The following is a 22,699-nucleotide window of genomic DNA, read 5'->3' as shown; positions in this document are numbered from 1 at the left end:
GAAATTCAAGTATTTTCAGTTTGATTGTGTCGGAGATGCTACGTGACATCACACCATGGTGATGGACGTCAGCTCTCCTCTCGTTGTGTGTTGGTTTTCATGTCTGAATCATAGAATGTAAATAAATATGGACGACCAGGCAGCTCCCAAAAATGAAGCCAAAAACATCTGGATCACCACCTGGTGGTTGGCTGCAGTTTAGGTTGTAAACTTAATATATACGTTCAAGCAACTTATATAATTTTTTTGACATTTTCACTGATTTCTCAGGGGATCATTTGTGGAACTGATATCTTGGTATGTGACATTTGGTGAAAACGAATCTGGCTCTAGTGGATTTAAACGTGGTTTCATACGTGGGTACGTCTTGGACGTTGGTGAAGCTATGACCTCTTTTGCTTATCTGAATCAAAAGAGCGGACAATGACTGTAAAATGACACATTGAGAATATAATTAAACTGTATTATCTATAGTAGAAGGTACAAGAGTGTGTATAAGGTTTTTTAAGAGTTCCACTGTTTTATCGTAAAATACACAATTTACATTGAAGTAGCAGTGTCTTGTTCAAGTGTGTGAGATACAGTTGTGAACTTAAAGGATGTTTTACGCTGTTGGTGGCGAGCGCTCTTATTTCCCACAACTCATCCCGGTGGTTAAAGACCCTCCAGCTGTGAGTGTTTATCTGTGTGTAGGTGTGCCGCCTCTCGACGAGCTGTCATTATTCTTCCTTCACAGCGCTCTCTCTCTCTTTTTCTTTCTGCGCGCCCCTCCCTCGTTCGTCCCTGCAGGCGTCCTCCACAGCAGAGAGTGTGTACATTTCATATATGACAACCCTTCAGCCTCACTGACACACATCAACAGCGTCTCACTGCGTTGACACAAAACCCCCTGGGGCATGTGTGAATGTTTTAGTTCCCAGAAGACTTTGCAAAACACACTTAAAATTCTTTACGGAAGAATTTTAAGTCTAATTTATATTTAGTAACATTTCATGTTTCCTTCAGTGATTTAGTTGAAAATGGTAAAAGAAAATGACCTTTGCTTGTTCCCAGAGCTCAAGGTGACGCTTGTTTTTTTCCGCCAGAAGTGAAGAGTCGATAAAGCAAAGAATGTTCCACACTTTTCTCTGGACACAAAAAGACATAAAAATACAGACTGACATGTTTTCATTCACTAAAACTTATCAAGTAAAAATAAAAGTTCAACTGTGGGACACAAAATATTTCTGGCTGCACTGAAAAGAGGTTTTAATTTGTAAATGTCACAAAATCCTGCTTGATTTGTATTAAGTTAATTTGACACTTTGGTCTGAATGAACTTATTTTTAGGAATAAAACGTCATGTGTGTTCATTTGTGCATGAAACTGAAATATAAACAAATCGAGAATGAATCCTCTGTTAAGAAAATATGTAAGAAGTATTTCTAGAAGGTGATATAACAAGAATAAAGTCGTAATTTAACGAGAATGAAATTGTAATATTTTTTTTAACAATAACGTCACAATCATAATCGCTTTCTGTCAGGAGGACGTTGTGGAGGCAGGGTGGATGTTGGTGTTATTTAGCTTTTGGTTCTGTGATTAAAATCTCACCCTTCCTGTGATTATTTTGACTCCTTGTGAAGAGACCGTGGAATTGAAATGTAATATTTGTGGTGATGAGCTGGATCGCAGCGGGTGATGTCATCCGCCTGCAGCTGTTGAGGTGAAGCAGCTGGTGCTCTGCCAAGCGCAGGTTAGAAATCAACAGCTGACGACGTGTGGGGGAAAGTTCTTGAGGATTTATCGGGTGTTTTATCTGTTTAACTCAAAATCCAAGTCATAACAAATTGTTCCTGGACGCATCAGGCTGTTTATCCTTAAAACTCTGCGATAGAACTGGTCCTGCAGCATTTCTCTTACTGTGATGTCATCTCTGGGAGTTTCTCCATATGTCTCATATCACTGAACTCTCCACAACACAAGCTAAAAGATTATGTTAATGAATGAGGCATAAGAAATTATTAAAGTACTGAAATTGAGTTCTTAACCAAACAAATACACCAACCTGACATCAAACATTCTGATCTCAAAGATTTCAAAAATATATAAACATGAACAAAATATTTCCTCCATCAGGTATTTGAGCCATGTGGATTTTTTTTATTTTTCTCCTCCTCACGTCCTCTGAAAGAGTTATTCTTTCTAAATCTCAGTTTCAACGCTAATTCGAAATGTTCGGTCGGCTGAAGGATCGTGAATAAGCTCCGACTACAAACCAGCAGTGCTGGACTGAAGGGAGCTCGGTGGATCCCTGGGTGTCGGTGCACCCTGGATGAACCACAGAGAGGAGACGGTGCCAGTGAAGGTGGATGATGGGCATCGAACTGTCTCCCACTGAATCTGTGTTTGTAGTCTGATGGAGCACAGCGAGGAGAGAGAGCCTCAGTTCATGGACTCTGCTGGCTCACATCCCAGCTGTGTGTGTGTGTGTGTGTGTGTGTGTGTGTGTGTGTGTGTTTCTCTGTGTGTCCTGACCTCTGACCTCTGGCAGATACTTGCTGTATCTGAATCAGTTGGATTCATGTTGTGGAGTTTTGTACACAAGAAGAAAAGCTGCTGCTGGTATCTGTCTCTCTATCTTTATCTATATCTATATATCTCTATCTCTCTCTATCGATCTATCTCTCTCTCTATATATGTCTCTATCTATCTTTATCTATCTCTCTCTATATATATATATCTTTATCTCTCTCTATCTGTATCTATCTCTCTCTCTCTCTCTCTCTCTATCTTTATCTCTCTCTCTCTATCTATCTTTATCTCTCTCTATCTGTATATATCTCTCTCTCTCTCTCTCTCTCTCTACCCGTCCCCATCGCTCTAATGTTTGAGCAGATCTGACGATGTACAAAGTGACTGTGACCCTCAGACTTGAACGGTTCGGTCTGTTTCTTCGTCTCCTCCGTGTTCTCAGAGGTTCTGTGTGGATCTGTGTGGATCTGTGTCTGTGACAGACGGACGTGATAGAACAGCGTGTCTTCACGTGAGCGTGGACGTGTCCTGGTAAGAGACGGAGGAGGAGGGTGACTCCTCGTGTCTGATCTGGACCGGTGGTCTCCTGGCAGCTGTGACTCATCCCGGCCATTCCACAGGAGCTTTTTAAAGACTGGGAGGAATGGCTGGGCACTTTTATTAGCTTCCACTGGAATGAAAGAGGCTGCATGGATCTGTCGGGGGAATACGAGTATATACTGTATGTTTTTAGTACACTGTGAGTATGTGTGTGTCTTTTTAAGGTGGAGTTGTGTGTCTTTCTTTTTGTGTACGTATCATCCGTGCCAGGAAAAGCGGCGGCTTGCCCTCAAACTTTTAGAATGTTTCCCCAGATGCCATCATCTTTCCACCCGTTCATCATCCTTCCTTCCCCTTCTTCCTTTTCTTTTTTTTCACCCACCTCTCTTAGTAAGCGAGCGTTCTGACGTTCAGGGCCACGTGCGCTCATCCGTGACCTTTATCAACCTCTGGCAGCTGGATCGCCAACAGCTCAGTGGATGGTCATCGTGCTGAGGTCGTGGAAAATAGTTTTCTGAATGTTTTTGACGACTCCAGATAAAATTAAAAACATTAACGAGAACTCACTTCCCACTGTGCACGTACTTGTCAAAATATACACACACATCTATGTACATGTTTGCACATGTACATAGATGTCAGAACACACATCTTCTCACACACACACACACACACACACAACACACACACACACACACACACACACACACACACACACACACACACACACACACACACACTCTGACATACCGCAGGTGTCCGGTGACAGGCTCGTCCCTACACATGCTCCTGCAGCGATGCCATGACCCTGAATGATGGCACCTGGGCTGTGCCAACACATTCCTGTGTGTGTGTGTGTGTGTGTGTGTTGTCGGGGTGTGTCGCACAGCTGCGTCCACCGCTACTCCATCACTGACATCACATATCTGGTCCCAGTCGGCGTGGTGCCTCCGAGTGTGACAGACATGAATTTTTAGCTGTGAACATCTTTGTTGTTGGTTTTTTTCACTTTGTCACATTGTGTGAATATAACACGATGTGAATAAGTAGTTTTCACGTCTGCATCCATTTCCCAAAATAATCTTTTCTTTCTGTCTACATTTTTTTTTTTTTTGCTATTCTGGATTATTTTGTCAGAGTTGGTTTTTGGGTATGTGTGTATGTTTGCTCTGGATCCGGACGATGTCCCCGTCTGAGCTGAATTTAGACGCGTCCCACAGTGCAGGAGACGAGCAGACAGACTGGAGGGACCTTGAGGTTAAATAAACCCAGAGGAGTTTCTTAAAACGACTCCTTCAGTCGTCTGTCGAAGTATATCAACACGCACTCGGGTGGCCGGTGACATGTTTTTGTGTGGAGTGTGTGTTTGTCGTGATTTGATACTTGAGAGATGTGTGAGTGAACTGCTGCCATTTAAATCCGGCCTCAGCATTTTGCAGAAAGACCTACTAGCTTTGTGTTTATTTATATAAAAGAGACAATGCACATTAATTTTCATGAGCCCAAGTGTAAATGTTCCAGATTTAGCCATGCATGCTTGTTTTCATCTGTAGCCACTGACATAAAAACATACAAATAACATGTATAAAAACACATTAGTACAGATACACAGACACTTTACTGATTATTAAACCAGTTACGTAAATGTATGACGTGTGAAAACATGGACAAAGAGGATAAAAGTACAAATGATGAGTAAAAAAAAAAGTTTTCATTCCATAATTTCTTAAACAAGGTAATAAATGGTTTAATAAATCATTTGAAAATTGAAATTCATAGTGTCACCTTCAGATCAGAGCTGCTTTACTTGAAGAGAGGTTTTCTTTTATCATCACAACATTTGGACAAAGGTCTGTTCAAGGTGGAGCTTTCATAATTCTCAGATAACGCTGGATAGTTTAATTATTAATAATGCGTCTGCTCTGATCTGAGATTAAACGGTCATGGAGAATTTATGAACTCACCCATAAATATTTCCTTTTCTTTAGTTTGTTCCCTTTTTTCCTCAATTAAACCAAAATGAACTAATAAGAAAAAACCGTCTCAGCACCGGATCTGTATCAAACGTTAAAGTCATTAGTTTCCAAGTGAAGATGTTTGGGACAGATAATAATGATGCTTTGGAGTTATTTAAAAAAAACAATAAAAAATAAAATGCTCTCAATAAGGCTGCAAGCAAATATATCACCCAGGTCTATAAGCAGAAAGTTATTGTCATTTCAGGCTCAGACTTTTTTTCCTGCTCTAACCTCTGATTTATGATTTATCCTCCTGAGAGCGACATCCACCTTCCTCACTTACAGTATCGAACGTGTTTTAGCTGACACCCGTAAAAACACTGAGGTGTTTACACATATCGACCCCGTGTCTCCGTGTGGCTCATTTGTTATGTCTGTGGATATTGATTTTGTGAGTGCACACGCAGACATGTGAAGACGCTGTGAAACTGAATCCCGCTGAGAACCGTTATCACAGACGCTGCGTAATATGGAGACATTTCTCAGATTTGAAACCAGAAGTTTCAGGGAAAGGAAATGTTTTTTTTTTTTTTATCGGAGGCTGATGTGGGGCACAGTTTGCAAAATAAAAGCTTTCACATCAACAAACCGACGATTCTGTCGAGCTGGAACCCGAACATGATAAATTAATGTATTTCAAATGTAGAAAAACGTTTTCTCGTACCCATGGTTTTTCCGTCTGGACTTGTGTTTGTGTGGCTTGGGCAGCTGTGGCTCAGGAGGAAGAGTGGGTCGTCCACTAATTGGAAGGTTGGTGGTTTGATTCCCCACTGAACCTTTTTGAATTTGTGCAGACTGTGTAAGTTGTGCACGGTTTAGAAAATGTGGTTAAACAACGACGAAAGTGAAAACGTGTGGTGGTGAAAAGAAAAATCTAACATAAGAGCCTCATGTACTGGGACAGCTCCGGTAGTTTGGGACTGAGACTCTCGTTGAATAATTAAACAATCATTAGTTTCCTTGCAGCAGTGAAATGAATCATCTGTCCTCCCTCTCTCTCTCAGTCTCTGTCTCTGTCTCTCTCTCTCTCTCTTTGTGTCCCCTGCAACTCACACGTTTCACCTCGTTCTCCAAACTGCTGCTGTTCACTTCCTGCGAAACCCTTCGCCCTCCGAGACATCCCAGCAAAGTGAAAGTGAACCAGCAGAATGTGAGGTGATGTTTTCCTCATCCGACGTCTGTCTTTCACCAAACCACACCCACCCGACTCCTCCTCCTCCTCATGAGTGAGCGTTAGCGATGACCTCATTTATTCCTGACCAGCCCTCCTCCTCCTCTTCCTCCCTCTCCTCCTCCTCCTCTTCAGCCCCCTAATGAGAACAAGATGACAACTTTGTGACACAGAAAGGCAGAGAGACGAGGGACTGACGGAATGTGACGCAACACATTTTATGCTGTTGTAATAATGCGCAGCACCTTAAATAACCAAAGTGTGTTTCTAATGACAACACCAGTTCTCACCAATAGTGTTTGATGCCAAACTTCATTTAATGATATAAATGAAACAATGAATAATTATTCTATCATCTAACTGGAATCTTCTCTAAGATTGATGACGTCTAATTCTCTCCATCAGCAGACATTCGTAATTATTGTTCAAACAAGTCCTTCTTTTGTCTTTGTAAATCATTTATATACACACACACACACACACACACACACACACGTTCAAACATGCAGCAAAGTGTTGTACAGAAATGTGTGAAGGCTGATGTGAAGGTGTGTTTTCGTTGCTGTCGAGTCCGAACAGCCCGTCTCTTGTGTTCTGCTAAAAACGAGAATGCACGGCCTTATGGGAGCTTCTCCCCCCCCCCGTGAGCTTCCAGGCGGCTCATGGGAGAAAAGCGGGTGTGCAACGCTGTCCCCTTGTTGGTGTTGGTTGCTATGACGACACCACTGCAGGAGAAGAGTCAAACACTCATGCAGCCGACTGCACCTGCAAAAAGCAGATTAATGTCAATGAGGATTGAAAAACATGTTGCTTCACAATATATAGAATATACAGAATATACAACAACAAACAGGCACTTTAATAATAATGACGCACAGTCATGATAAAGCTTTTATACATTTAATATGTAGTTTACCTATAGACCAGAATCCTCTCTGCTTTCCATGTCAGCTTCCAGGAAACGCTGGAAAACGACGGCACTTTTTAAATACAGGGTTGAATGTTGTTCCATGTTCTTTGTGAAAAGCGATTACTCACACACTCTCTGGAGCCGCGTCAGCGTTTCACCTTGACTAATTGTCACCCACACACACTGCGTCATGATTGCTCCATTATGAGTGTTTGTGTGTGTGTGTGTGTGTATATGTTTATGTGTGAATGCATGTGAAGTACATTTGTGTTCGGTGCATCGCACGTCCTTTGTGTGTTTGTGTTTTGTGCGCTGGTCGTCTCCTGCAGACGTCCGTCCCTCTGTCTCTGCTTCAGTCAGGGCTCAGCGACCAGAGAACTCACAACACCTCTGGGCTCGAGAACACCCTACATGGGCAAATACAAATTAAACCATCTTACATTCATTTATTTTATAGTCGGAAGCACAGCATTGTTTTTGCTTGTGTGTGTGTGAATGTTTTTACTTTTACAGCCAAGCGGTCGAAAGCCAAGATCAAGAAAGATAAGATGTGAAAAGATACCTCTGTAAATAACAGAGATGCAATCTGAAGTACATCACATAATTCTTTCTCATCATATGACGTCGTGAAGAACTCAGAAAATGACGTCATGCATAGTTCAAACATAAATCACTCCTGATATTTCTGCATCCTGTCGAACTTAAGACTGTTTTGACAGATTTTTATCGGCCAACTAATAAATCGGTCGGGCTCTAGTTTGAAGTCTGAAGCAGGTTGTGTCCTGTTGTTTTGGAACGAGAAGCTGTTTTTAATCCTGTTTCTTTCACAATAAGCAAATGATGTCGTCCGTGCATCTTCAAGCCATGATACCTCGTGACTTTAGATATTTCTCGTATCAGACCCTCTCATGGAACCTTCAGAGGATGAGAAGAAAAGACAGCAGCTGGCAGCCCGACAGAAAAAAGAGCTTTTCTACTGAAATCGATTGTTCGGGATTTTAATTCTAGAAACTCGGTCACAGACGCAGCAGAATCTGGGGGGGGGGTTCCTTTGATTCATGTTTTGGCTTTGAGCTCCTTAATCTTAATTACGGTGAGATAAATGTCAGGAGGAGACAAAGGCGATGTTTGAGGAGTCAACAGGAGAATCAGGATTACTCACAACAGATGTGTGTGTGATAATAAGATTACCCCCCCCCCCCTTTCTTATTCTCTATTGTCTTCTCTCCATCCATCATTCCCTCCTTTTCCCCGTTGTTGCATCTGTGCACATTTTTACTCGACAGTGTTTTATCCAGACGTTTCAGTCGAGTCATGAAGTTGGCTGCTTTGATTTTTTCCAGCTCATTTCAAACCATCTGTAAAGCATCAGTTGAGTTTCCAGCCTGAAAAGTTCTTCTCTGTTTCCTCTGATGCTGAAGAACTGATACGAAGGACGTCTTCTGCCCTCTTGAGGCCGTGTTGTAACAGTGCATCCTGTCCTGACTTTTGAACTGATTGTTTTTCAGCAGCCTCGAGATAAACCTTCTGACTCCTGTGTGTTAAACCCTCTGCGTTAATCAAATTGAGAAACTTTGACTCTGAAACAGAATGAAAACCTTGTTTTATCTTGTTCTTTTTAGAGGAAACTTCATGAGAGTGTAAAATCCACTTCTGTATTATTCATTTTTCAGGTGGTCGTAACCTCCTTTGTTATTATTATCAAACTATCAGGAGCAACAGGCTGAGGCCGTGATTCTCTGGCCTGCGAGTCTGCAGCCACTCTCAGCCGACCTCTCTGACCCAGCCGGGGCCCCCTGTTGGTTTATTGTGCTTGGTCATGGTCTGGTGCTGAGGGTGGAGGTCGTACAGTACACGCAGACCGCAGTGGTCATTTGTGAAAACTCACGGTGGGTGCTTACAGCGCAGGGAGGCTGAACTGCTGAGTCTGCATCACAGCTCAGTGATAATAAACACGACTGGAGGAAACCAGTACTTTTAGAAACAGCTGTAAACAGTGCTACAAATAAATCTGGGCCTGAAGCAGGAACTCTGTGTTGTTACTGTTCACAAAACAAAACACTGAGAAAGATTTACAGTTGTGTTTGTTGTAGAGAGTGACAACAGGAACTGAGCTTCTTATCAGCTGGTGCATCGATTTTCTTGTGAGTTTCTCAAATTGATCCTGGTTTTCCTTCTGTTTATTGAACTTGAAGGAACTGTTATTCACATTATAGTTAGTTTGGGCCAAAACCACAATATTCATGAGGAGAAAACCACTTTTTATTTTCCAGGTTCAGCTCAGCAGATTTCAGCGTCGCTGTCTTTACATTTAAACTTCTCTTGGTATCGGGAACAGAAACTGACCTTTACACCTGAAACCCAAACTCTACGTAAGATAACTTCTGTAAAACAACATTTACAGTAAATATTTTAAATTCTGAAGAATGATCTTTACTAGTTTTTGTTTCCATGTTACTGGGAGTTTCTCTCTCTTGCGCACGCACGCACGCACGCACGCACGCACGCACGCACGCACGCACACACACACACACACACACACACACACACACACACACACACACACTGCCAGAGGGTTTCTCACCACTGTGACTCAGCCGATCCAGCTGTGGTCTGTGGGAACAGGCAGCACAAGCAGGAAGTGGTATGTTTCTATTTTAGCGTGAATGTGTGTGGCACACGTCAGCCCGTCTGTGGCAGCGAGCACACACACACACACACACACACACACACACACACACACACACACACACACGTTTTTATCAGGCTCATTGTGTTAATAATCTCCAGCCCGACTTACAGCTACACATAAGGGGTTGCCAAGGTAACCATCTCTAGCACCGAGATTGACAGCTGCAAAGCTAAAACCTGCAAAAATGTGTTTTCTGCTCAAGGTTCAGTTACTGACGTCTTTTCACTCACAAAACAAAAAACCTGGGAGCTTTGTTCGATCTGATCGACGTCTCCGGAGGTTGTATGAAGATCTACCAGATGAGATAGAGAAGATAAAAAGTGTAGAAAGTTTGTTAACACACTTTATTACAGAAAAGATCAACTTTAAAAATAAATAAAAATCAGTGATTTAAGAAATAAAAACCTTTGCACTGTTAATTTAAAAAAAAAAAAAATGTTGAAGGTGATTTCAGACCCCAAGTCCTGAAAAAAAAGATAACTTCACTCCCTGCCTTCTCCACCAGGGGTCAGTGTGGGTCCAGGTTTATCGGGGCTGGTGCTCGCTGCAGAGGCGGAGAAGTGAAGGAAGTTTGTCTCCAGCTCTTACATCATGTTCCCTCGGGTTCGTTCCGCTTCTGCTGAGACTCTCGTTACTGTTACGCTGCTGGTTGAAGGTTTTTAGTGTTTGTGAGCGAGGGCAGGAAGTAGATGAGGTTATTGTGTCTTTTCCTTCAGGGGGTGTGAGAATATACTGTACATGCACACTACACACTCAGTTACTCTGCGGCCCTGTGTGTGTGTGTGGTCAACGAGAGACCGACAGATATAAGTACATAAGTTATTCTGTTGCATGAGAACGTGAAGTTACTGCTCAGGTTGTTTCTCAGTCTGTTCTCTTATAGCACACCTCCCCTCCCCTTTAAAACCTGATGAATTTTAATTCTGCAGGAAGAGGCAGGCAGGAAGTGAGCGTTATCGGGAGGGTAAACAGGATGTTGTCATGTGAGCAGCACCGTTTTCTTAATCACTTCCTTCCACCGTCTTTGCTTTGAAGTCGTCACACGTGAATCAAAGTCGCTAAAATAATTTTCTGTCGTTTGGGGGGTCACTGTTTGTTCACAGGCAGAAAAAAACCCTGATGAGTTATGAGCAGTGATATTTAAGTTTTATCCTCTGGGCTCGTTCAGGAAAAGTTGTGTCATGTTTTTAAAGGAATAAAATTCTATCACCGTGTTATTTTGTGTTTTATTCAGAGGACGGGCGAATTTTTGGAGGATGAAACCAGAAACAGTGAAACTCGACGTTCTGTTGTTTGTGTCTGAACCTGAGTGCTATTTCAAATCTTTTGTCCGGCACGATGGGTCCTGACGGGGTCGGGTTAGGTTTCACTCTAATACGGATATTAGGGAATAAGATAATAATTTTAAAGAACTATAAATATGTCCACACACACACACACACACACACACTTAATGTAAAGTTCCTTTAGACGTCCACCCCCTGAACAAAAAGCAAAGAACCTTCAAGAATCAGGATCTTTTCTCTTGAGCTCAGCGCTCCGCCTCACGGTCGTCTCACACGTCGACACTGCATCCTCCTATTGTTACACTGACGCTCACAGCGAGTGTATTGTTGGGCTTTCGTCACAGTTTCTGTCGTTACGTTAACAGCGTATCGATCATTTGTTATTTGAATTTCCTTTACCGGGGGACCAATAAAGGTTTATTGAATCTCGAGACAGCTGTGAGATGTAAAGAGAAACTGCGGTGACGGGGAACTACAAAACAGTAGTTTGAATCAGCGTCTCATTCGTCTTTATGCACCAAATCTTGACCTAAATAGATTAAATAAAGTCTAAAATCCCATGATTCCTGCTGGTGGTGACAAAATATGAAGATATCATCATCAATAGAAAAAGAAAACACCCATCAGGCAGTTGTTGGTCAGTTGTTCGATACCCGTCCTCATGATTATCTGTTCTGAAGACCTCAGGGTTCGTTTTAAGTTTTTAACACAAACGTAAAAACCTAACTGACTTTGGAGATGACCTGTTATTCTCCACAGTTCACTCAGAGGTGCTGCACCTGCACGTGTCTAATCGGCTCCACTCGAGTTCATCTCCTCTCTCCGCATATTTTACAGCTGTCACCTCGACCACAATGGACCTCGCGCCGCGCGGCGTTCTGTCTAATTGGCCGAGCAAACGCAGATAGCGACGGTATCTGGAGCCGCGGGTTGAGAAGCTGCCGGATGTGATGCAGTGCCCTGATATCCTGCCATTCATTCATTCACTCCCACACTCTGGCATGTGGGGATAAAGGGCAGCACCTCTCTGCTCTCAGTGCATGTTAAAGCTATTACGGCTAATCAACAAGTGCCAGGCTGGCGCTGGACCCTGTGGAGAGCTGTGTGCGTGTGTTCCTCTTCTTCTTAAGTTCAGGAACTCCTCACGATTGTTAAATAAGCAGATTGTTGACTTGAGGCCAAACATTCCACTCTGTGCCGTCGTATCAGATGTAAACTCGACCTCTGGATCCTCTCAGCGACACATCCTGTTATCGTCTGATATACGAAGGAACCGAAGAGGGAGAGGATGTACAGAGAGTGTTTGTGAGTGTATGTGAAAGTGTCATTTCTGGTCTTGTAAGGACTGAACTGTTGTTCTGTAGAGATCTGTCCTTACACTTACCTTTTATTGTTTATGGTATGATAATTATTCAGGTTCGTAGTTTCAATAGTTTTGTGGAAATCCATTGAGTAGTTTTTTTTTTTGCGCAATCCTGCTGACAAACGAATGGACAGAGGTGAAAACATAACCTCCTTCACAGAGGCAGTTAATTCACCTTTGTTATTCTGTGGTTGTGTAATGAAAACAGCTCTAAAATGCTAATTGATTTATTTCCATATCGTACACAAACAACCAGAAACCAATGGCTGGCTAGAAATCACTCCTAGAATATAAAACCAAATCAAATCTGTGTTTGAAATCAGTCAGAAAAGAAGTATAAATAATTTAAACAAGTATTTGATATTTTTCGGCCACTTGTGGGCAGCACAATAAAAACATGAATCTACCAAAGCTGATAAAACAAAACACTTTTCAGAGAGTTGTGTTTTTCAGTGTCTCGTTCGAACTCAATGAGCCCCTGAGAAAAACATGTGTCTGTATTCTACAGTTCATCATGTATTTAGTTTGACAGTTAGTTAGTTCTCATGAGCTGTGCGTCCAAAACAATGAGCTGAAAGACGCCTGTGCAGAGCTGAGGCTGAGAGCTGCAGGGAGAGAGATCTCCACAATTTCAACCACTGTTAATTTGTGTCTCGGAGGAGGTTAAATGTGTAACCACTTTGGTTCTGTGAGTATCAGGCCTCCATGTCGGCTCAGACTGACGAGGCTTCAGGCTACAGACGAGAAGGAAACGCAGCTAAAAGACACAATCAAATGAAAAGCTTGTTTACTATTAAAAGTGGCTGCGTTTTTTTTTCATTTTTCTTTTACTTCTGAGGCAAAATATTTCCAGATGTCTTTTCTTAAACAGTCGTCTTCTGCAGAATCGTTGGCCGGTCAAGTATCACAGGAAATCTTTTGTAATATTTGCAAGTACACACCGAGTGGTTTGATCGATCGTGAGCTGAAACGGCAAAGTTCAAATCCGACAGAAATCTGGACCTCCGTGTCAGACCTTGAGCAAGACCTCGAACTCCCTGTTTTGTCACACACACACACACACAGATTTCAGTTTCAGTTGCCACAACAGAGACACTGATGAAGATGATGCAAACACACACACAGAAACACACACTCTAACAAGCCTTGTTGTCACAACAGAGACTCTGATAAGTCCGACTCTAGGCATGATGCAAACAGAGAACACTAGACACAAACGACTTGTACCCGCTAACACCGCCACCGCTCCTCCACCGCTCCTCCACCGCTCCTCCACCGCTCCTCCACCCCACCGGGGAGAAGCCAAACTCATTATCAAACTCACAGTCCTGACCCTCCTCTCTCCTCGCAGCACAGAATGAGATGGTAATTTCAGCATCTGAGGAGACTAATGTTTTTTAATGTCTTTAATCACTCTGCATGTTTTTCATTTGCATAAAACGCAGAAAGAAGCGAATGGATGGAAATTGGCAGTGCAGGTTATTTGACACTGCACTCGACTAAAGCAGCATCTGCAGCCAGTTCATGGTGTTAGATGTAAAGTGCGGGGTGGCGGGGGGGGCGGTAACAGATGGGCATTGGTAACATCAGGAAAATCCGACTCCTGCACATTTAGAAAATATAATAAATTCATTATCAGCTGGTTCTTTGAATCAGTAAAGTCCCTTTTCCACTGTTCAGAAAACCTCAGTAGCTCCCTCAGACTCGAGTCGGAACAAAGTGCCTGAAGCTAAATGGTCAAACACGAGGATGTCTGTCACGATTGAGAAACCAGGAAGTGGAACAAATGTTTGAAAACAATATCAAGGACATGACAAATAAATGTAAATATTGTCTCAAGCAGCGATCAGGCACAGGAACCATTTTATCAGTTTAGTGTTGGAAAAAACCTGAATGTTACCCAACGCTACTTATAATCACCACAAACATAAACCTCGGTTGTGTGGATTATTAGCAGAGAAGAGGCATATTTAGATTTCAGCTGTGTTTACACACACACACACACACACACACACACACACACACACACCTCCTCCACCTCTGCAGGCTGCTGCAGTGTAGAGTTAGCTGCAGAAATGGCCACAGTGTCCCCAGGGTTTGGCGTAAATGAGATTTGCTGGGGGGATGATTTGGTCTAAGGCAGGCCTGGAGATGGTGCTGTACGAAATAACCTCTGCAATCTCTGACAGAGCAGCAGTGGAGAGGGCAGACTTGCCACAGACACACACACGCTCGCACACACACACACACACACACACACACACACACACACACACACGCACACCACAGCTCGCTGATGCACTCGAATGTAAAAAAAAAAAAAAATTAAGGTGTGTGTGTGCTCCACTGTGCTGGAGAGTAGATGCGACTAAATCTGGAAAGGTAGATGAGACACTGGTCTGACGCACACACACACACACACACACACACACACACACACACACACCAGACTTCTGTCATAATGCTTATTATAACTTCAGCTTAGATTTAACGTAACATTAAAAAACAGAAGACAGATTCAGAACGAGGAGCTTCTCTCTGCATGTGAGAGCTGAATCTGAAGAGGGACTTAAGAAGACGTTAATTAGGTTTTTTAATGTTATTGTCATTTTGTAACTTTAACTGTTTCATCCAAAAGCAGAATAAATGAAGCAGACCACAAACAAATGCAATAATTATTGACTGGATGATTAATAAAGCAACTCTTACCAGACGTACACTGAAATGCTGTTCTTGTAAAGCTACCAGGAATCAGCAGAACAGCAAACTAACAGCAGTCTGATGATTCACAGGATCTGTTATTACCGTCACCAATGACTCTTTTACTTTGAGGGTTTCAAAAAGGACGACAAAAACATCTTTAAAACCCACAACTTCCCTTCACTCACATAAAACCTCCATTCCCCCACCAGAATAATAAATATAGCATAAACCTGCTAAAGCAACAGTGCCCATAGCCGCACCCTAAATTTAAAACCAGGACCCCTTCTCCCGTCATGGAGCTCTTTGTGTATTTGTACAGTGTTATTTCAGAAAGGAAAATCCACCCTGAGGAGGCCATGTTGGACCAGACACACAAACCACTCACCCTTTGACACACTCAGAGCCGGGGGTGGACTTGCGTCTTGAGATCGTCCTCGGCTGTCGGCACCAGTTAGAACAGACAGCGGACCCCCATTCTCCCTCAGCCGGCTTTCTTAAACGTGTCGGTGATTGAGGTCACAGACGAAAGCAGCAAACGTAGCGAGACGGCTCGTGTTATTCTTCTGAAGACCTGTTTTCATGGACGGCCAGGGTCAAACGTTTTCACACACCTCTGTGGATATTAGCGCGAGTCCCGCCGGGAAGGAAAATATATTCTCAGATTCCCTAAAATATTCCTGCACTGTCACACGCGAATTTGTTCTGGGTTTAACTATTTTCCCAAAGAGGTAAAATCACCTCTCTTTACGAGCCTCCTCGACTGCGTTTATATCCCCGTCAGCGACATTTAACGCTAACAGCATCAATAATAATGGTTATCTGTCAGTGTAAGTGCATTACTGACAGCTAAGCTCATTGTAGCAGCCAAAAAAGCTCTTTGCCTGCATTGTCCTCTCAAAGCGGCAGACTTCACTTCTTTTTTCATCAACACGGAGAAGCGATGACTCGTATTTTGACACAGATTGATTTCTTTTTCTGTTTTCTGACAAGGTAGATGGACGTTTTTATGAAGCGCCAGCCTTTGCTGGCATTTTAAATCTCTCTTGCTCTTGAGACAAATTCAGGATTTGACCCCAAAAAACGGAATCTCTGCCTCCTTCCCGGCCTCCCTGCCCATTTTGTCACATATCCTCATTTGCGTCTTGCTTTCCTGTAACCTCCTCCCTTCGCTCTCGTTCTGTCCAACTACGTCCCCCCCCTCCCCCCCCCCCATCTCGTCTCTTTTCCTTGTCACAGTAATTGGCTCAAAAAAATTATGCAGACTTATTTAGCTCTCTCTGAAATCTCTCTTTGCTTGGCTCACGCAAGATTAATTGCCCAGAGAAGTGGAGCGGCACTTGTTGTCCGTTTGGTTGAATTAGCGTTAAAAGAGACACTGCAGCGCAGTCGTCTTTGAACCGAGACCATTGAGAGCTCTGCCTCTCTATTTGTCTCCTTCTCTTTCGCTCCGTGTCCATCTCTTGGCTTTGTTTTCTCTCTGTCTGTCCGTCCATAATGAGAATTTTGCCATTGATGCGGCACAACAGGGAATAGGGGTGAGCTCTGGTTTGACGGCGCTGATGGAGACCGATCCAGACAAAATCTGTCTGGTTTCCACCAAAGAGAAAGTTCTTTATGGGGCAATGAACATGATGCAATTATTTCATAACGGTTGTAATGGAGGAGGCGTTTCATGAGTCTTTACGTGGTCATGGGAACTTAGCGTTGGAGCGTTGCAGAGAGTTGAGATAAGACTGAGGGGATGTGGAGTGTCAGCAGGAGGAGATTGCAGGGATGTGACTGGGCATTACCAGCAGTGGTTTGCTATCTGTCCTTAAATTTGTCCGTGAGCCAAAACCGACCGACCTTTACTGAGGTTATAGTTTCATCCGTGTACTGATTACCCCCGAGAAGAAACATGCAAAATAGACAGCGTATAAAATCAAACTCTGGCGGTGAATCCTGAGATGTTTTGCTCAAAACCCTTTGACAAAGAAATGTGACTGAGGTTTGATATTTTACTTTATTATAATAAACTGTCAATGAAAAGATAAAACAAATACAAGCAAATACTTAGAATGTTCCAACATAAATGTAGATTCTGATTAATGTTTGTGTTTTTATTGGCAAGCACATCAACTGGTCAGGCTCTAATAAATAAACACTGGTTTCTCTTTTTACTTGCTCAGTTGGTCATCCAAACACACACACACACACACACACACACACACACACACACACACACACACACACACCCTGATTCTCAGAGGACCATGTGTTTCAAGTCACTCTGTGAAATGTTCTGTTTCTGTGCCCAGTCTGAATGGACCTTCTGCTCTGGGGTCTGTGAGGACTTGTTCAGGCATATCTGCCATGCTTGACTTGTGTCTGTGAGAAAACCAAGACGATCAACAAACACACTATCAGGACGCCCAGACTCACACTGAGAAAACCAGGCCAGGAGCTGAAAGTTTATACAGTGTCTAAAAAAAAAAAAAAAAATGTCCAGAACACTGAGTCTGGACATTTTCTTGGAATTTGTCTTTCACATGTGAAGAAGCAGCAGAGGATTGTTCGGATTGTCCATCAACATTTAAAACCCTGCTCTAGTTCCCTGTACAAGACATTTGCTGTTTAAAATTACTAATTTAGTTATTTTTGCAATAATTTTAAGAATGATCTGCAGTATGGAGGATAAACACACTGTACATACTCAATCTTTCATGCTTCAGGGATTGGAGGGAAAAGCCTTAAATGAAGTCTCTGGTGTTTTATTCACTCTATAGCAGAAACACACAGTTCTTCCTAAATAAAGTATTCTGTTTTGCTCTTGCAGGGTGCATCATTTATCAAAGTGGGACTGCCGGCTCATGCTCGGGTCGTCGGGCTTTGCCAAGACCCAGGACAGATCAAAAATGCTTTGTAATTTACAGAACATTCACTGTGCAGAGATGAATTTCTTACTCTGTAAATACATCTAAAATGTCACCAGCACTCCGAGGGACTAACCTACGAACCTCTCGGACAATTATAGTTTCTATGTTGTTGTTTATAGGGATTAAAAACTACACTCTCTGTAAGAGCCGGTCATTCACAATTATTATTGAGATCTACTGACCGAGACTAACCAACACTGTGCCGGATCGTTTGGTTCTTTAAAGCCTTTGCTACAGACGACTTTTCTAAATAAACAGGTTAAATAAAACAATCCAAACCAACTTTCTGAGTGACAGGGAAGACGATTGTCTGCAGAGTTGTCCGTTTTAATGATGTTACTAACCAAGAACAGAAGAGCACGTCTACAGCTGCTACCTTTGCAGAAATGAAAGATCGACAACAGAGTGAATTCATAAAGGTGACTTCCACACCGACCGCCTTGTGTTTATCACATTCCTTCAGGATGGATGAAGGATGAATGTGGGAGGGAGAAGCTTCGGCTGCGGCTCCCATTATTTTGTTTTCTTTCAGACATTTTTCTGTCAACCATGCTGCGTCTTTTCAACAAAGATCACAGTCAGGGAAGACAGGATCACATGCCTCGACTCTAATCCCTTCTCCATCCCTAATGCAACAGAAACGTGTCACTGCAGAGCCGTCACAGACATCCTTTTGTTCACACGGCAAATTAGCCCTTTTCCTTGCTCCTCCCGCACGGTTTCGCCCCCGACAATGGCCATTGTGTAAGGTATCGTTGGCAGATTTCTGCTGTCTGTGCGAGAGCAGAAGTGCTTATTTCAACAACACGGCAGGCTTAGCAGGCCGCACTCTGCTCTTCCCCTGGCATGCAGCTAAGTATCGATGTCTCTTAGGATAAGCTTTGTTTTGCAGAGCGTGGGATAATGTACTTTATCATCCCTAAACGATGGGGAAAGCATAGGGAAGAAGAAAATGTAGAAATAAGTGGACCATCTGCTGTTTGGGCACGTTTAAATTTAAATGCATTGTTTTTCAAGAGGGTGGCTTGTAGATGGATGCTCAGCGAAACTTGATTCCCCTGATATAACCTGGGGAAGGCCTGTGTTGCTTTGTGACTAAGGTCAAATCAAATGAAATGCACAAAGTAAAATATAGGTAAAACTTCACAATGAGACTCAGATAAGATAAATGCATTTCAACAGAAACTCAATGAGTTAGACGTTGCAATTGACGACACTGGTTGTTCTTAGGAAACTGGTACAACAATGCATTTGTTGTTTGGGGGATTTAACATTGTGTATTGCATAATTAGGTTTGAAGTCTGAGAAGATTAGTTCACTCTGCGTTGAATGAATTGTCGGCCAATAGAAGCCAGTGTTTGGTCCCAAACACCCTGTAGCTCTCAATCAGTGGAGTGTTGATAGTTTGAGAGCTTCGTAGAGAAGTGAACCTCAAACAAACTGTGGAAGAAAATTACATTTCAACACTTTTGAATTGTTTGAACTCAGTTGAGAGCAGAAGGGTTTTATTTGTTAGATTAAAGAGCTGCGTTGCATTTTATCATTGTTTTTATGTTGTTCTGGCGACTACATCGGTTTTTTAATAACATGGAAAACAGACAAAGACTGAATTTGAATTATTTGATCCATGTCCCATCCAATAGCATAGAGTGGGCGGGTTTATGACCTATGACCTTAAACATGAAGCCACAGCCAGGAGATAGTTAGCTTAGCATAAAGACAAGAAACAGGGGGAAAGAGTTAGCACACTCTGATATTAATTAGTAAACATGTTTTACTTTTGCGGAGAAGAACTGAGATGTAGAAAATGACCTGTTCTGGATTTATGTGGCGTTTTGTGCTGAACTGTTTCATGATCAGTGTCAGTAGCTCTGCTGGTTTATTGTCATGTTTAAGGTGATAATTAAACTAACATGTTTCTTCTCTCTTCTCTCTTTATGGCCTGGTTGCTGTTCCTGTTCCCTCCTCTGAACTCGCTCTCTGTAGGTAAGTCATTCTCCAGCTCTTCTCACTCGTCAATCTCTGGGAACTGTTCACCAGAGCCCAATGAAACCTGCTTCATATGCGGACCAGATTTTACTCTGCTCTTTACTGGGCTCTGCGGGATCCACTCAACTAAGCTAGCTCGGAGCTGGATGTCTTAATACGTCGCTCTGTAGTCTGATATTCATGACGGTTCAGGGAACAGTGTGCAGAGGGGTAATGGGAAAGTGGTTTCAGACGTTCACTGTATTTCGTCCTGCTTGTTCCCAGAGCAGCAGGTAAGTCACGGCTGCACAAGCTCAGGCCGCAATTTTCTGTTAGAACCCGACAATTTAAAAAATGTTGTCCCATGAAATGCACAACATGCCATTGTAGTAAAACAGGGATGGATGGTAAATCAGTAGAAGTGTGAAGTGGATAAACAGTCTGTTTCTGACATTTAGAAAACATCTCAGATTGTTGTGGAGCAGAATAAATCAGATTCGGGTTCAGCGGCAGTGTGAAGGCACTCAAACTAAACACACTCCAATCAAATCAGACACCGAATGTGAGACAAAGACTCCATCCGTCACTCCTCCAGCACAGACTGCAGCTCTTTCTGTCTCTCCACCTCCAGTCAGAGCAGGTGTCTCTGGCTGCACCGAACCCAGCCCAGGTCGGCTCAGGAGTCTCCTGGGTGCAGGGGGGAGGGGGGGGGGGCCAAGCTCTCCGACTTATTGATTTGTGTCATTCTGTCCCAGCAGCGACTTTGATGTGACAGTTTCATTTGAGCTCTGTTTATGGAGCCTTTAATTAGATTTCAGCACCGGGGCTCACCTCCTGGGGCTGGGTGGGGGGGTGAAAGGGAAAGAGATTTGATGATGGGCTGTCGGAGGCGTGTGTGTGTGTGTGTGTGTGTGTGTGTGTGTGTGAGGGAGGGATAGTGGTGAAGTTTGGGTACTTTCTAAGGTAAGACTCAACTTCTGCATGGGTGTGTGTGTGTGATGGACTCAGACAGGGAAAACCTCGACGCCTGCTCCACCTCAGCCTGGATTAAAGCTCTAATGCGGCCGCATCTCAAATCCACCCGCTCTTACCTCTGACTTAGCAGAACCACCGTTAATCGCAAGTGGAATATCTGACGTTATGAGAAAGTCTCTCCCTGAAGTCGCTGCAGTCCTGCAATTAACTATGCAAACTGAGTATTAGAACAGAAAGTGTTTGAGGAGTATTTCACAGAAACGGCTGAGTAAGCCAGTGAAGGGGAGAGATCATTTATTGTTTAAATGTTTTGAAGGGAATTATAAATACTTCAGTGTGAAAATTGGTTCTTGAAAGGTGTACCGTTACAACAGTACCGTTAAAATGTTGACAAAAACGTTAAAGCCCCTCCAGTGTGATCACCACCCTGGAGACACTTTCACACACTTACTAGAGGCCTGAATCTCAAATTGACCCAAGAATCGGAATAATTTAGATTAATTCGTATAACGTCTCATGCTGGATTTCTACACCGCATTCATTCATCTGTGTGTGTGGGTGTGTGTGGGGTCTCAAATGGGGGTTAATCCCACCAGAGTTTATCCTCTGGTATTCTTCTCATAATATTTCCTAATCCAAATAAGGAGTCGGCGTAATGAAACCATACGAGATGTAATTACTATCAAATGAAGTCCAGTTTTGTGAGAGCATCAGCACAACTATAATTTCTCATTAAGCGTCCGTCACTCCTGAGGTGCTCCCTCGGCCCTCAATTACAGCGAGGCTTAGGAGACCTCCGCCCGGCGTGAGAGTGGCAGCATATGTGGGTCAGTCTCAAATCCTCGGCCAGACGTGTGCACATTAACTCCTCAGATGCCTCGTAAAGGCGCCTTCGTGCAGTTTAAGAGTATCTTTAAATCCTCGTCACAGAAGTATTCCTGCAGATTTAAGGAAGGCAGATTTATTTAAAACATTTAGGCCTGAAAGTGAGAAAGTTTCTTATTTTATTTATTTGCTTGATTTCAGAAGCTCTGAGTTTGAGTCTCACGAAAGACAACGTTTTAATTTCACTGTTTGTTTGTATAGAAAGATGCACGATGTGACAGCTCCTAAAGCCCCACCTCCTCTGCTTTAGTATGTTTGACACCCTTTCCCTAAAGATGGTGTCGTCTCAGCCTGACGTGCTGCTGTTATGAGATTTCTGAGGCCAGAATTGATATTTGATATTAAAACCCATCTTTACACAAATATACTTTATATATTTTTCCTAAGTTCAGACCTAAAGTTATGTGACATTTTACGCTAAGTTTCTGATGTGATAAATTTGTGACGACCCATATTAGCCAATGTTATGAGCCTCTCGTTACCTCTCCCTCACTTCCTCTCTTTGTCATATATAAGGTCGTGGCCCCATTAGTGTCGAGCTCCGTGGGTTTTTATCCTACAGGCTCAAATCAAGTTTCTGTGGTGAAGTAACTTCCAGCTGATGGAGGCACGACAACTTAAACATAAGTATTATCATTGTTTTAGAGTAGAAACCCTGACGGTCATAAATACAGCCTGCATGTATTACTCTCACTTAGTTCTTCCCTCTCTCTTTAAACTTCAACCCTCTTCCTCCCCTCCCTCCCAATCCCCTGCCTC

At 42.9% G+C, this 22,699-nt stretch overlaps 1 protein-coding gene across 15 annotated transcripts in view; it reads left to right on the top strand.

Annotated features, from left to right (window-relative positions):
* The window catches only part of pard3ab (par-3 family cell polarity regulator alpha, b), a 187,419-nt gene that overhangs the window by 31,449 nt on the left and 133,271 nt on the right, over positions 1 to 22,699 (top strand). The window contains exon 1 of one of the 15 annotated variants that reach the window (XM_069511049.1): positions 18,947 to 20,098. The exons of the other annotated variants lie outside the window; for them this stretch is intronic. The gene's annotated coding sequence lies outside the window, so the exon portion shown is untranslated. Of the gene's footprint in view, positions 1 to 18,946; positions 20,099 to 22,699 lie in introns of those variants that run through there. 15 annotated transcript variants of the gene reach the window in all.

Source organism: Paralichthys olivaceus, chromosome 16 (genome assembly GCF_024713975.1).
Source record: "Paralichthys olivaceus isolate ysfri-2021 chromosome 16, ASM2471397v2, whole genome shotgun sequence".
In the NCBI taxonomy this organism is placed as follows: domain Eukaryota; kingdom Metazoa; phylum Chordata; class Actinopteri; order Pleuronectiformes; family Paralichthyidae; genus Paralichthys; species Paralichthys olivaceus.
Note: the sequence above shows the minus strand (reverse complement) of the source record. Positions and strands in the feature narration are given on the sequence as shown.